The 16468-nt window shown below is 42.0% G+C and overlaps 1 protein-coding gene across 1 annotated transcript in view; it reads right to left on the reverse strand.

Annotated features, from left to right (window-relative positions):
* foxj3 (forkhead box J3) overlaps positions 1-15379 on the reverse strand; it is a 70319-nt gene extending 54940 nt beyond the window's left edge. Inside the window, exon 1 of the mRNA XM_063911359.1 lies at positions 15146-15379. The gene's annotated coding sequence lies outside the window, so the exon portion shown is untranslated. The remainder of the gene's footprint in view (positions 1-15145) is intronic.
* Positions 15380-16468: the final 1089 nt, after the last annotated feature.

Here is a 16468-nt window from a genome sequence, read left to right on the forward strand (position 1 = left end):
AATCTGCATGATTTCAATGTCTCTTATACCTGAAGAGGCATAAGGTAAAGCAGAATACAGCACAGAACTCCAATCAGCCGTTGGATTTAACTTGCGCTCTTGTACGTCACCAGGAATTGTCTGTGTTTATACAAGCTAATAAATTCCTTGAGCATTCTCCAGATGACATTCATGGTAATTTGGGGGCAGCTAGCTTTTTGTCTACTACTGCTGCTGATTAAGAAGAGTAAACTATAAGGCTGAGGCTGTCTAAAGCGCCGCATGACAGACAAGGAATTTGTTTTCACATGGACGGACATCTGTCGCTGTCTGTACCTGTTCTCCTCACTCTGCTCCGTTCCAGATCATTTCAATTAATTTGGTTTCCTGGAGACAATGTTGCTATTTATCAGGGTGTGGATGGGGAAGGGGGAAGGTAGCAGCAGTCATTGTTGGTTTAAGCTCTGCATTGAAAATACCTCCTAGCTAAAGAGTGGATTCATCCCTGTGAGGTTACTGCCTTGCAAGAGCCACAAAGGGTCGTCACAAAACCTGAGGATTCACCATTTAAACAGAAGACATGCGAGTGAGGCCTACAGTCAAACGTTTCTGGCTTTCACCGCTAAACCGACATAGCGAGATTTAATGGTTACTCAAACATAGTGGCACTCCTCTGAAGAAAGGCTTTTAGGCAAATTATGGATTAGCTGCTGGCATTATTTGGGCACTAACCTCAAATTAGCTAACGACGAATGTGTTAGTTGATTCAGCGGAACAAAAATATGACTAATGCTTATAACAATGCTCTGTAGCCTTAAAATAAATATCTTCTAAGAAGTATGATTACATTTTCTAAAATAACTTTGGTCTTCATTCATCATTATGTTGGATTTTACATTTAGGAATTTTACATAGGTACATAGGAAACAACAACATTGCTGTAGTGTAGTGTAATAAGAACACCACATAAGAAAAGTGAAACATACCGCTGATCATTCCTGCCCAAAGGCAATGTCATCAAAAGATACACAATTTGCTAATTTTGGTCTTTTTATGTCATTGTCAAAAATCATTTGGACACTTAAATTAAATACAGCTTATCTTTGAACAAGGCAAGGTTGTGCATTAGTGATTTTTCACAAGATATATTTTAAACCCATCAGGGATGTCCTGGGAGACGGCAGGACGATTAAATCCAAGTCAAGCATTTGTCACAATGTGACAAGTTAATGTGAGTAAGGGAATTTGTTTTCCAAAAATTACAAAATGGCTACATGATATTGGTCCATTTATTTTGAAACAACAGGATTAAAGTGTAATGTCAGTTATCCTCTCAGCACCGATCAACTGAAGATGAGTAATAGTCAACGTGTTTGTCAGTCAAGTGACAAATAAAGGCCCCAGCCACCCCCCGAATCCATGTGCTCCCACTCTCCGATAGCCGGTCAGGTCAGAAAGCCAGGAGCTCCCTTCAGTCTGCAGAATCAGTCAGAAGGCAATCTGAGTGTGTTTTCAGACAGGAGGCCGGAGCAGAACGAGATACTCCGCGACTGTTGTGAAATCAGCGGTGGTGTTTCCAAAGAGGAACTCATCCGAAAGGAGGAAGGTGAAGGCTCTGTGTGGGCTACGGCTGACACTCTGCACCCCAGCATCATGTTGGCCATGATGGGTCAATAGATCACTCCCAACTTGTGAAATAGCTTTGCTTCTGACATTGTTATAAAGTCAGTTTATGTTTTTCTGCTGGTCTATAAAAAGAGCTACAGCAATTGGTTGATTCGTTGGATAGTTCGTCTACAAAGACAACACATTGCCAACTGTTTTGATAATTGATTAGATTTTCAAATTGTTTGAAATTTTTATAAAAACTGTGTATAGCTTTCATTCCGAGAGCATAAAAAGCACTAGTTGTCACTTGGTCCTCATTTTGATGACTACAGCTGGAAATGTTTATGTTATTGATCAATTGTATATCTAAAAGCGGAAGATAAAAAGGAAACTAAAAGTTAAGGAAATAGTAAAATAGCAAAGGACAGTCTGAAAATTGAAACTGAAACTATACAATAACAAGTATTCTCCATCCAAACCAGCTCCATTATGGATTCCTGGCATTTCTGCTTCTTACATGTCACACAAAAGTGCTCAACAAATAAACAAGAGCACTGTTTGCACTAAAGGATACTTGTGTTGCTTTCTATAACACCCTGGAGCTTATAGTTGCTTTGGCTTTTGGGCGCAAAATAGCCCTATGACTGAATAGTTATCGAGATTTAAAGACCCCATGATGACATATTGTAGGTCTCAGCTTATGTGAAGTGGTTGTTAACCTCCGATTGATCTGCAGAGCTCATCAAAAGTCTTGAGTGCTTTACATTATTGGATGGAGACAGACATTGACTGGGGATTTAATTCTTTAGGAGTGAATAAAATCACACAGGCGCAGTTATTGGACAGCCCAGCACAGACTAATGGGGTTTATGACACACTTCACGCACTGCAGCATGGAAGGCAGGTGAAGTATTCCTGCATGTCAGTCACAGCAGAGCATTTACCCATCAGCACAGATCATTAGTACAGCCAGTTTGGGGCTGGTAAAGGAAAAACTGAATCAACTCGTGGAAGATGATTTTAAACCCCTGTGAGTGTAACTATTGCTGTCATTTGTCGCATTCACTCAAAATATTTGTGTTGCTGTGATAAATGAACATGTCACCTCTTTGTAGTAAACTGATAACAATAAATTCACAAACCCTGGTACAACACAAACAACAAGCATTTGAGGATGCTAAACTTTCGGAAGAATTCACACAAAAGCCTCATTACATTCGCTAACGGTGATGAAGCACCAGCTTTTTTTTTTCACACCTCGTCTTGGTGGTGTAAAAGATAAGGCTAATTAGCGTTGCACCATTTGCATCTTTACCTCGATGTTTCCACGGCGAAGGGAAGAGAGCAGCCACAGCGGGCTAATGAATGTTTGATTTGAGAGGGAAGACTTCCTGTCACTAACAACACTCCTGACATAACCCTCTCCTAAATCCCTTACATTTTCGTGCTCTGCTATCTGGCTCGGCCGTCTCACCTTCCTTCCCCCCCCCCCCCCCCCCATTCCTCCACTTTAAATTCCTGAGTTCATCCCCCTCTCCTCACCCTACAACCAGCACACAGGCTGCGCTCATTACAGCAGATTTGCATGTCTGCTCCAGAGCAGTATGAGAGGAGATGAAACAGAACTCCCAGTGCCTCTGCAGAGCTTCACTCATCTGACAGAAAGAGCTCCACCTTGGGCCCCAGACACAGCCAGCAAACAAAAGCAGGCTTCTTACCAGGCCACACACACTCACAGAAATAAATACACAAACAAACACAAAGCTACTCCCCCAGAAAGAGTTCACATTGCACTATATTCAGTTTAAATATATCTATATTCAGGAAATAAATTGAAAAACAGAGGTCTACCTCCCAGCCTTTTCTCCCCTTCATGTGCATTACCAATCAAGTCTGCTCAACTGAAAGCATGACACCACAAGTTATGGGATGGAGCTATCGCTCTCCATTCACACTCAGGTCCCACACAGTTGAGACCAATGAGCTTCTTTTTTTACTTGCATGACATGGTTTCTTAACTAGTCCTTTCTGTATTTTACAGTCCATTGATAAAACGGATACAGCTGGGAGATCATTGAAATAACTACCATCTCAAAGTAATCATGAAACCTTTCCATAATGAAATAACTCAAGTTTAACAAACTCAGTTCCAATGTCTTAAAAACTTGAGGGCTGTTTTGTTTCAGGGAAGTTTTAGTTTTGGAATGATTAAACAATCAACTGATTAGACACTTGCTAACCATTTTTACTTGTTGCTAGTTCAACTATTTTTTAAATAAGAGGATTTTATTTTGTATATTATGGTAAATTGAATATCTCGTTGGTTTGGAGAAAATAAGCATGATGAAGACATTACCTTTGCCTCAGGTCAAATGTTATGCTCATGGAGCAGGCTGCTCTGACTTTTTTGCATATCAAACAGCTCTCTATTTTAATACATATCAGTTGCCATTCAACAAATCTAAAGTTGTTAGCGGAACGCGAGGTTCAACAGCAATGACTAAATGTCACATACTTTACTTAAAAAAAGAGCAAAACCTCAAAAAAGAGGAAAAAGTACATGTTTTGTTTTTAAATAAAGGAGCTTCTGCTCAGGATGACTCTTTGTGAAAGTGATGCGTCATGTGCCATGAGTCACTGTGAAAGGGAAGAGCAGAGAGACCCACAGTGCACTGCTCAAGTTCCTGACCAGACCTGTGTTGTTTCCTGTGACTATAGACTTCTTTTTAGAATAACAGCACCAAGAAAACATTTAAAACCTTAATCTTACTTGTGTCCTGTATATATCTTCCTTATTTTGCAGTTTGAGATGCCTCTCATTGAGAAGGACCATCCTCCTCAGTCCACTCTGACTCACCCTCAGCAGATAAACTAAATATAGAGAAATTAGAAATGAGAACTTGGACCCTATTTTTGCTTCAAGACTTTCAGATCCATATTCTAAGTAAGTTGTTTTATTATGATGAGAATACAAACCTTTGTAATTACTCATAAATAAACTTCTTAACAGATATCATCTGCAGGTGGAGATAACTGTAATACCACAACCGTCTGTGCAGAAATAGAAATGACCTCAGAATGTTTTCACTGCCATTCAAAAATGCAATTTTAGTATTCCACGTTTTTTTCAGGGGTTTCACTTTCCCTACGTAAGAGCTGGTGACGGTTGTGGTTGAGGACGCGTTGACTGATGACGTCAGTACAAACCCACTGTTACCACAACAACAGAGAGCCAACTATCAAACAGGTACATCCCCCCGATGGAACGTTCTGTGTAATATGGCTACCTCTTCTTGATTTATGAATTGATGGAGGTTTAAAAACCCAAATGTTCATGTCAGCCCACAACATATTTACCTGGAGCGCTCTTTGTCTTGAATGTCACATGATGAACCCGCTGCGTGTCAGTAGGATAGAGGTTTATTGTAGATGAATTGTTGTTGAAGCTGTGTATATTAACGCATGATATTGTATAAAACTCATACTGCCGTGAGGCTACAGCAGGCTTTTAGGTAGGTGGGCGTCTGGGCATCCTCTGGACCACAAATAATAAGAAATTGGACGCCCTACTTTTAGGCAAGACGCCCTAAAGACGCCCTATTTTTTTTTCCTCCGCTGTTTTCCCCGGTAACTTCGCTGAATGTGATCAAAATTCGCCGATTCAAGCCGAAATCTCGCGAAATCGCGCTAAGCTCACATCTCGCGAGTGACTCGCATTGCATTGGTCGATTTTCCGTGACGCGGCGTGGACGGGCGCTGTATTGGTGGAACATCTGATATCTCTTTAACCTTTTTCGCGGGAAGAAAGTGAAGGTAAGCTTGAAACTTTTAACAATCTTTACAAACATGACAGAAAGCCTGATAACTATAGGAGTATTTCGGAATTTTTCTGGCTTCTTTGGTGGCAATAACTGTCGATGAACCGGGGGAAAAACAACAACAAAAACGTCAGGACGATGCGACCGGCGAGAACTGTAGTGGGGAGCGGGGCGCATGAGGAGATCAAAATTTGTATGGCTCCTTTGAATAATAGGGAGCCTTTATTTTTAAAAGATCGATAAATGGATGTTGTTTGTGGAGAACAGTGTACTTAATTCCCACTATTGACATATTTACAGTTGATAATGTCCTTTATAATATTTGATTGATTTGGTTTGATATGAAGGCTAAATGAAAATTCTTTCTTCAAGTTACTGTGAAAGATGAGGAAAAGAGGAAGAAATGAGGAAGAACACAGACAACAAAATCCAGCTTCTTCCAGCAGAGTGGTAAATAAGAATATTTTTCTTGTGTGAATGTTCAAAGGTGTGAAGATCAGAAAACCATCACAAACACATTGTCTTGCATAAATATATGATATAGATTAACAAAATTGAATAAGTAGACATACAAGATGTATATGACAATCAAGTTGTACCTTTTAGTTTCAGTTACACTCACTGTTCTTTGTATTAACTTATATATTGTATATCAATCAGTGTAATTATAATATTACCAAAAAATGATCTGGTCTTCCCCACCCCCCGACACACACACACATACCTCCTCCCAGCCTCAGCACAAAAATAATGTTGTAACAAAGACAAAAACGTGGCTGTATTCCACAAAATTTGCACCTCAAAATGCAGTAAATAGTGTTTCAGAGAGTTATGAATTTCAAAAAATTTCGGGGGGGGAATGCCCCCGGGCCCCCCTACAATACTCGTGCCTGCGGCGCTCGCACATTGCTAGGCCATTGAAAAAAAATTGGACACCCTGTAAAAAAATCCTAGCTAAAAGCCTGGGCTACAGTGTTTGTTATAGCCAAATAGATGATGGAAACTTTTCAATATTTGAATCTCTAGTAGTGCCACCCAACATTTTCACTTACTGTGAAACACTCCATTTAATGCCATGCAGTTCAACAGCCGCACCAAAACACATCCTCCAAAAGGATCAAAACCGAGAACAATTTTAACAAAAACTAAACATTATAATCTTCATGAAGGGAGGCTTTGTTGCACGACTGTCATCTAATGCAATGAGACTGACATGATTCTAGTCAAGAGGTACAAAAGTAGCCCCTGCTTTCAACAACTTTAACACATGAAGTTCTATTCGGTCATATTAAAGTTGATTTCTGTTTTTAAAATGTAATGGGCCACTAAAAGTCTCTGTGGGTTCATTGTGCAGAACTGCAGTTCACCTCTACTTGAAATGCATTTATGGCTTTTCAATTCATCGATGCAGCTCGTCATGGCAAATAAAAGGACATGCTTTTGTAACAGACCAAAAGAGAAGAAATACAGTATAGTTATTTAGGCAACTATGAATGTATCCAAGACAGAAATGTCATGCTAGGGTCGAATAAAGTCACCAGGAGGATTACACAGAAAGCTAAATATTTGATAAAAGAAGGGAAATGAAAATGGTGAGTGGTGATCAAAGTGGTTCAACACTCGAGCGTCTTCAAAAGTGGCAAAAATATCACGAAATTCATTGGAGAAAAGGCAGTAATTTCAGATGACTAAATGGGGATTATCAGGCACAAACCGAAGCAGCAATCAGCATTAACCAAAAACTAGCTTATTTGTTCCTCTCCAATCATAGTCACTTTTGTCAGAGCATCATTTTTGACTGGCCTCGCACAAAAAGGCAGAAACCCGAGCGCTGGGAGTGGCCTGTAGGACTGAGTTGGAGTGTGGCCGGTCTTTACATTGAACATTAAGTCATTAAAGTCTCCCCCTGCTCGCAGTCCCTCCCTAACCCCCCACTGTACACACTCCCCACCCCAGCACAAAGCCTTTCAGACCCAACGCTGCTCTGCCTTCTGCATCTTAATAAGAGGAGGGAAACCAGAGGGAAGTGAAGGCATGGCAGCCTTTAAGAGGAAACCGAATAAATGACTGAACACACACCCTGGGGCGGGCATGCCGGGGGGTTTCCAGGAGGTCGGAGCGAGCGGGGCCCAATCGTGTCAAGACGGAGGCGGCACACTAAAACAAAAGTGACATATCAAAGCAGCCCAGCCTTGTTTGGCGTAGACAGTGCATTGAGCCGCACAGCTTGTTCCTGCTTCAATGAGAGACAACACCACCAAAAAACGGCAATTAACGATTAAAGTGGAAATTCCATCTACTGCAAAGCGGCATTTTCTTCCAATGAAAAACATGCTCAAACCATCCCAGATATCCCATGGCCTTTGATCCCATGCTTGTTTTCTTTTCAGAGTTATAGACAAACTGTACAGCAGGCATTAGGCACACTGCTTCTGTACCCAAACATTGCATCTCCTGTCCTAATCCATGAAATATTTAAGAGCAACTGTTCAAACTTAAACCTTGCCAGCACAGACAAAACTCTGTCATTACTAAAACAAACTGACTCGGCCTAGAGGCAACTTTCGCTGATTCATGTAAATAAATGCTTTGTCTACAAGTACAGACCATAATCTCTGACAACCTGGATAAACTGGCGATGAGCAATATAAAAGCACACAGAAACTGAGGGATTATGAGAGCGCTTAAATGAGTTATATTTTTAAATTAGCATGATGAGAGCCAGTGTGGCCTTAAACTCAGTTTGCCTATAATGAGATCTCCACTGTTTACTACACATCTCCTCTGCCTGTGATAATGAAGGCGGTCCTGCGAGCTTTCTGCCACGCTGACACAGCCTTTAGGTGCTTATATCCAAAAATGGGTGCATTAAGTGCATTTTAATTGACTTATATTTACCCACTGTATTGTCTTGCAAATAAAAAAGATCTTCTGGCACTCCTCGAAGACTTCAAAAGTAGGTCACTCAGACTCCTGTGAGTCATAGATTTTGGCAGGGGACCAAGCAGAGCAGGTATGGGAGAGACACAGCTCGAGCCGAGAGGGGCCTAATGGTTTACTGATACCGTTTCATTGTTATTATTATTATTATAAAACAGAACTTTACTTACAACTATGCACTTTTGCACACGCACACGCACACACACACACACACACACACACCACCATACATACCACTGTATATTTGCTTTAGTAAAGCAGATTTCTCAGACTGCCGGTGTAGTCTCGCTTCTCTCCAGGGCCACAGCACCTTGGCAGAGGGGCCGACATGTGGGGTCAGAGCTGGCCCTGAGATTTCCCAACAGTTTTGAAGTCGGTGACTCAGCCTGGTTAAAGCCGCCAGTCACACAGCCACCCAGGGACGACCACAGCGATGTGCAAGTCTCCGGTGCTGTGAGCGACACACTGATGCTTTCTTAATTACTCTGGGCAACTGGCACTAACCACGTTGCCTCAGCCATGGAGCCCCTCCTCCAGCTAACCTCTCCGCCCTCTCATTCATCCACCCTGAGGGAGAGGCATGCAGGCCAGAGGAAGTATGACTCATCCGAGTAACAAGACGCATTCTTCTGAACTCTCCACAGACATGTTGTTTGCTAAGTGAGGAGCACAGGAGAGTATGGAGCAGAGAGAGATAAAGCAGAAAGAGTGAGGACTCTTCATTAAGCAGTAATTAAGAGACTATATGTGAGATGTCTCGGAAATGATTGGAGTAAAAGGGAGTCAACTTCAGTGTGGGTTTCCTGGTGCACACACACACACACACACACATATCAACATTTCCTCCAGCTCCACCGAGAGGATCTTTGGCTTCTGTGAGGGGTTTTCTGAATCACAGATGGAGACTCCAAGTACTACATCTAAGGATAATCCATCAGGTCCCACGCAGAAAAAAAAGTGACAAATGATGACAACAGAGAGGTTTACGATGTGCAGTTCTGCTGAGCATGCAAAGGACAATGAGGCATGATAAAGACATATGAAGAAAAAGAGTTTAATCACCGGGTCAAACGGCTCCTTCCCAACACCACATCTGCAAAACTTGGCACTCGCCCCTACAGATCATGAGCCTCACACACCACATCACACACAGTCTCCAACTTCTACATGAAGCTATTTCTGGAGCGGCCCACATTAACATTGTCTGCAATCACAAAACAAATGAAGAGGCCATGCACAGCCTCCAGGTCTGATCCACCGACACAACGCTATGGAAATGCGCCCCGTCATGTGATTTCATGAGGAATGATCCGTCTCCCACCACTTTACCACCAGCAGGGGAGGAACTCGAGTGATGTGGGAGTCAACCACGTCTTCAAGACTCCACTGTTTAGCCTTACAGAGCAGACTGTGGATTGATTTGAACATCACCATCTGTGAATTTCTTCTCTGAATCTGCAGATTGACATCAAGACATGAGAGGATGCTGCACATGGCACCGTACACAGGAACAGGGTGAAGTAACCTATGGGGCTGACATAATTGCCATTTGCAAACTTCCTTCACAACCACTTGCACTGCTGCAGTATACAAGCACCTATTACAGAAGAGATATCCCATCAAACTCACTGATCACAGGCCTGTTAGACGACAATCTAATTCACTTTCAGGTTAACGCTTCATGTCGGTGGATTTGTGACTGACAAGACAACCCTGTTATCTCTTTGAATTAAGAGTCACTTGGTACATCTGAAATCCTGCTGAACTCAGGTTTTCGTTGTTTATCTGTGCCCCAACCAACGCCTCACTTGTTATCCTGCAGTCTGGTTTATGGCCGAATCTAAATCATCATGTTTTTATATTTAAACTGCCTTGAAATACAAAGAAGAAAGCTGAGAGCACCATTTGGGGAATATAATCTATTAAATTGTGAATTTGAGTACAGATGTATAATCTATCATATATAACAGCCCGGTGGTTGCTCATCTGCAGAGAAAGCCACATTGTTTAGCCAGTTTTTGGTGCTGTCATTTTTTAGTTTCCCCATGTCTTCCATATTCAAACTGTCTCTGGGTATTGTGCCATTTCACCTGGATGTGATTGTTCTGCCACAGGAGCTGTATTGATTCAAACAGATACCAAATACTATGATGAAAGCCTCCTTCTTATTACCTATCCTGCGTCAGATTAGCAAGCTTCTTTCGCTGCACACCGCTCCAAAGCCTCCTCAGAGTGTGAACCATATAAGCATATCAATTGCTTCTACTGAGTAAAGAACAAAAAAGCTTAAGGAAAACACACTGATATAGACGGCCTATCAAAACTCCAGGATAAAGCAAGACTTGTAAAATCCTTGAAGGCACTGAAAAGTTAAGCAGACGTTTGAAGTAAGTCAAATCTCAATGACAGCAGTGCATTTACTCTAAAATCTTTTGTTTGAAATGTCATTGCAAACACTTCTATCATTGGGTTTCTAGAATTGATCGTGGTGCAGAGATAAGGCAATACCGCACATTCAAAATAGACTTGTGACCAAATTAATTTGTCTTGACAACGAAGGTCCAAATGAGTCAGAGAAACCGCCATGCACTACAAGAGTCGTCGTGCACTGGTGTAGGTAGGTATAGTAGATACCCCAGTAGAAAGATGGGCCCTGATTAGTCCGAGTGGGGAAATAAATGGCTAAACTCTTCAGATAAAACATGTTCTGAGCAAATATGCTGATAATTCTACTCGGCTGAATTAAACATCACGTATTTCTTTCACTGATTCATGTCCACATTCGACTCCAACCCGGGGGGGGGGGGGGGGGTTGAGGAGAACTAGGCAGTGTATTGCTGGATGAATAAAAAATGAAAGTGTAGTGCTTCAGTAAATTCGCTCTCTCCATCCCATGAGGAGGGGTTGGGGGTGATGCTGGAGTACAGGCTTGTTTGAAAACTGAACCAGTGCTGCATTCCCACATCCAACCATATCCAGCAAGGGGCTCTTTAAAAATTCATTAATTTACAGCAAAAATAGATTAAAGCACCCAGCTGAGCAAAACTCAAAATTTGGCTCTGAATAACATTAATGATAAAACATCTCCCTCAAGCCCGCAGGGGGGGGGGGGGGTTCGCCTGAAGAAAGAGTACTGGCTTCTTTCACCTTTCAGCACCTTGAGAACAATTTATTTTCAATCATTACTAAAATAATGCATTTCTAATTGTCATTTTTAATTACGCTTTTCTTCGGATGGGAAAAAAAGGGAGCAGAGGAAAAACCTGCATAAACTAATTAAAATCCATCCAAGGATCTGCCATTCCCATGATGCCATGCCAATGTCATTCTATTCACTATTTGATATCTCAGCTACAGAGACTCAATGACAGCTGCTCCAGGCTCCCCAAAAACGCCGAGAACTGCAGTTACAGTAATTGGTCTGGCCAGCACTAAATGAGGTTCACTTAAGTGCAATTATCCCTCTCTGATCTCTCACATAAAGAGACTTCTTTAACATGGAGAAGTGGGCTCACACAATGTGACTGCAAACAAGATTCAAATTGGAATCAGGGAGGCATTTCCAGCAGATGAATGGCTTCATAGCTCATCTGCATTCTAGTGATGCACAGCGTTGCTAATGAAGACTGAGCCAGACTCTTCTCCCCAACACGGCTTCCATGAGAACAAAACCTCCCACTGCATCTATAAGCAGAAGACCGGGAGACATTTGTAACAAATGTGTCCAGTCATTTGGCCTGGGCTGCAGTAGAGGTCACCTACCCTCCATGCAGAGTTCACAGCTGTTGCAAAGAAAAGAAAGATCCAGCCCAATCGAAGGTGAAAATGCACTTAAGGACAAGATTATGGGTGATGAGTTAAAAAGAAAGAACTCCCAAACTGAAATAACGCTACATTTCAGAGCAGAGAGGAATGGAAATCACTTTGGATTGAGACCAGAAATAAGTTATAGTAAAAATACTAAACAGAGGGCTTTGAACAAGAGCATCACCACTACGCAATGCCAACAAATATAAATATATATCCTCATGAATAATATGCCCTCTGCCAATCGAATAACACAATAGGTTTCCAGCCTAAAGGGTTAAGATGTGGCAGGTCTAATAGGGGTTGCTACAGAGAGTACCTGTTGGGTGCAGTCCAACCACACAGGGTGGTGGGGAGGGGGGCTGTGATGGGCATTCATATTGCCACAGGCGCAACTACCACCGGGAGTCTGATAACTGCATCTCACGGACGGCCATTTGAATAATCACTTCAACAAGGGGAGAAATTAAAAAGCCTCTCAGTGAGAAGGGGCTAGGCACAGGGCCACATGCTGAATTCCAAATGAGGAGCTTTTCCAACATAGAAGCCTGTTCTGAAGCCCCTCTACTATACTGGCACGCTGACCCGTGACACCTATCCAAATGAGCTTCATATCATGTCACTATTCTCTTAAATCTATTAATTACACTATCACCTTACAGATGATGACGGAGTATTTTTTCTTCAGGGATGATGGATGAATGCTCTAACTGGCGCCATACACAAAACACAGGAAGGCCTTGGAGATGTAGATTTTTTTAAACCATTAGGCAAGAGACTGTTTAGAGCACTGCAGGCCAAACCCACCATTAAAGAGAGACTGTATCACATCCTCCCATTCACACTTTCGAATGGTTACTGTAAAGATAAACAGATGTGTGACCTTCTCTACGTTATCTTCTCCACTGTTTGATCCACTACTCCAAACATTACAATTTTTTAAAAGCAGGTGACCAATAAAAATGTAAAAAGGCAACCCTGTTCAATTTAATGTGATGGTAATAGCAAACAACCACTACTACTACTACAGCTTAAAGCTGAGCAGAAACATGCAAAACCTAGCCTTTAAGTCAGGGCTGCAAAACACCTCCAGTCATGATCAAAACTGAATAATGACATAGCTAGTTAATGGAATTGAAAGGATGTTATAAGTCTAAGAAACAAATTCTAAAAAGGTGTGGGGACCGGTATCCATATGTCTGCATGCAATATGTAATGAAATGGCAAGCAGCGGCTGCAGTCCAGGTCTATTGTTTTACAGCCAGCATACAACAGCAAAATGTCACTTCCGATGTCCACGCCAATTATTCCACTGCAGTGTTTCACAGAGTGGTTTCAGGAGACATTATTGCTTGTAAAACACTCTTTTAAAAAAGCTGAATTTCATGACAGCATCACCGATTTAGGAATTTCCTGTGAAGGAGTCGGGATGTCTTACGGTGTTACAAGGAGCTAGGGACACATGCCAATTCATATAAACTGTACATAGAGCTTTTCAGAGAAGAGCAGTAGGACAATTCAAAGAATGAGACAGAACAACCAGGTCGATTTGTCTAGAAAGACATGTAAATAAAGCGACTCTGGCTCTGCTTATCTGGATGGAGTATCATGAAAACTCAAACACCATGTGTCTTTCTAAAGCTGCATGCACAGATATTCTGATCCAGACAGCCCGCTGTAGGCCTGCTATTTAAAGGATGGGTGATTAAGCAAACCAGGTCTGACCTTTGATTGTGGGTGCTGACTAACGCTATGGGCATTTCGTTAGTTCAAGCAAAACGTCTAGCAGGGTTAGGTTATTTTGGGGGAATTTATAATGGTTTGTTTTAGTCATAATTTGAAATTTGAAATAAAATTGGGAGTATGATCAGATAATGTTCTCAGTCGCTTCTGTCATTAAACCAACAACGTGACTTCATTGATAAAACTTGCACAAGTTGGCATCGGGGCATGTTAAGAATTCAGTCATCCATCGTCTAATAGAGGCCGTTAGGAGAAAGCAAGGGCACCGTTTTGTATACAGCTGCACGCAAATGCCACAGCTATTTAGTTTAAAGTCGTAGCATTAACTAATCAGTGCATCAGACACCAACTGGTGAAACATCAAAGCAGAGAGACATGCCCTGAGAAATGCACTGCAGGTCCAAATGTTTGACTGCAACACAGTCTGTACCATCTCAGGGCAATCCACAAGGGTATACCACCACCAGAGGCAAAGACACAGTCCGAGGTTACATTCAGTTGCATACAATTCACCTGAAATATGCTTTGCACTTGTTGATTGTCCAGCCACATGACAGACCTGCGCCTTCTCATAAAGATCGACTAGTTTTCTATACGAGGATCATTATTTTCTAGAGGAATTTACCAGTCGCCTGAGAAACAGACGATTGACAGACGAGAAAACACACTGCAACAGCTGTGAGTCAAATACCATCAGAGCATGCAGGAAAGCCAAATGACACTAGGTTTATACACACACAGTCACACACTCAGTCGCACACACGCAATCACACACCAAAAAGCTAGCTAACGATAGCTGTTGGAGGGCTGAGATAGGTCATTATATCCACCTAATGCGAGGGAAAAACACACGCACACACCTAGTCCTGGCCCAGGAGAAAACACCGACAACGCTCAGCTAAAGTTAGCTGGCTACCAAAACTGGCTAGCTAGCTGTCAAAGTTGCCCTGTCAGTTGTCACCGGTTGCACGGCGGTGCTAGCAGCAGGCTAACGCCAGAGCTGTCAACTTGGAGAGTTACAACAACACGGCCGGGGTGTACTAACACTGACCACGGGGAAACACTGACTGACTCTCTGAGAAAAAAGGTGTCCCTCGCACCGCACGCCCCGCCACGGCGAGCGGAAAGCCGTGTGCCAAGGCCTGTTCCCCGGGCTCAATCCCCACAACTTCAGTGCAGCTCACTTCCCCGCTAAAGTCGTCCATTTCGTGGGCCTTAGTTCAACTTCCATGCCCGTGTAGCTCACTTACTCTGGGTGAAAGCTTGCTGTGACGGCGGCTGTCTGTTAAATCCTGACGGTAGTTTGAGAGTAACTGCCCCCTCCCCTTTCTTCCACCTCCTCTTCTTCACCTCGCAGGGGCTCCCCAGGAGTGTCCTGTGCTCTTGACGTTACCGTCCTGTATAAAAGAAGCGCTGTAGCCTTAGCTTCACCGGTGAGCCCGCGGTGCCGTGCTGTCCCTCTTCAGCTTCTCTCCGCCTTCTCCCGTTCGCCTTTCTATCGGCGGCCGAGCCAACATCCGGGACTCTCCCCCCCGTTTGGGTTAGTGCCCGGAACTACTTTCCCATACAACGACGCACATGAAGGTTTATTTTCTCCCTCTCTAACCACCCCTGCCGCCACAGAAACTAGCGCGCGGTGTACGCACGAGCCCCAGTGGTGTAAAGTAACTACGTGCATTTACTCAACTACTGTAATTGAGTACAATTATTAGGTACTACGGGTTTACTTGGGTATTTCCATTGTTTTGCTTCTTTGTACTTCTACCCCACTACAATTCAGAGGTAAATAGAGTACTTTTACCTTTAGTAACTTTATAGATATGGATTCATGATTAAAAAAAAACACTTAAATAACACTTTTTATACAAGTACTTCTTCCACCTCTGACGAGTCAGCAGTAGAAACAGCAGCCGAACACACACTTGTCTATCAACAGTGTTCGAGGTAAGTACTCAGATATTTTACTAAAGTAAAAGTAGTGTACAAAAAAGTTTTTAAGAATGATTTATATAATGTAATTGCTAATTATTGCATCAGTTCATTGTTATGGATGGTATTGGTGTGGATGGTGAAGGTAGAGCTAATTTTACTCATTTTTATACTGCTTTGTCAAATTTATTTTGATGCACAATAAATGACGACTTGATTTGTATTATTTATTAGGAATCCGAAAATGTAAAGAATCTAAAGTTATTAAATAAATGCAGGGGAGTAGAAAGTGCATTGTATGCTTCTTATTATTATGGAGTTGAATTATAAAATAGCAACAATTTGAAATAATCAAAAGGCAACATTTAAAGTGCCTCAAAACTGTATTTAAGGACCACAGACTACTTAAGTATATATACTAGATCACAAAATCTATTGATCAACAACAGCTTTATTTAAAGGAGAATTGTAACTGAATATTATTCAACACGGTCAATATCTTAGGACATAACATTTTTAATAAAGAAGGAAAGTCTTTAAGTCAATGTTAAAGAATAAAAGCAAAAAAGTCCACATGGGTGCCACTATTCAATGAGTCACCCCATTTAAAGACTTTTACAAGTTATAATTAAAGGCTTTATTAC

Source organism: Eleginops maclovinus, chromosome 20 (genome assembly GCF_036324505.1).
Source record: "Eleginops maclovinus isolate JMC-PN-2008 ecotype Puerto Natales chromosome 20, JC_Emac_rtc_rv5, whole genome shotgun sequence".
NCBI classification, from domain to species: Eukaryota; Metazoa; Chordata; class Actinopteri; order Perciformes; family Eleginopidae; genus Eleginops; species Eleginops maclovinus.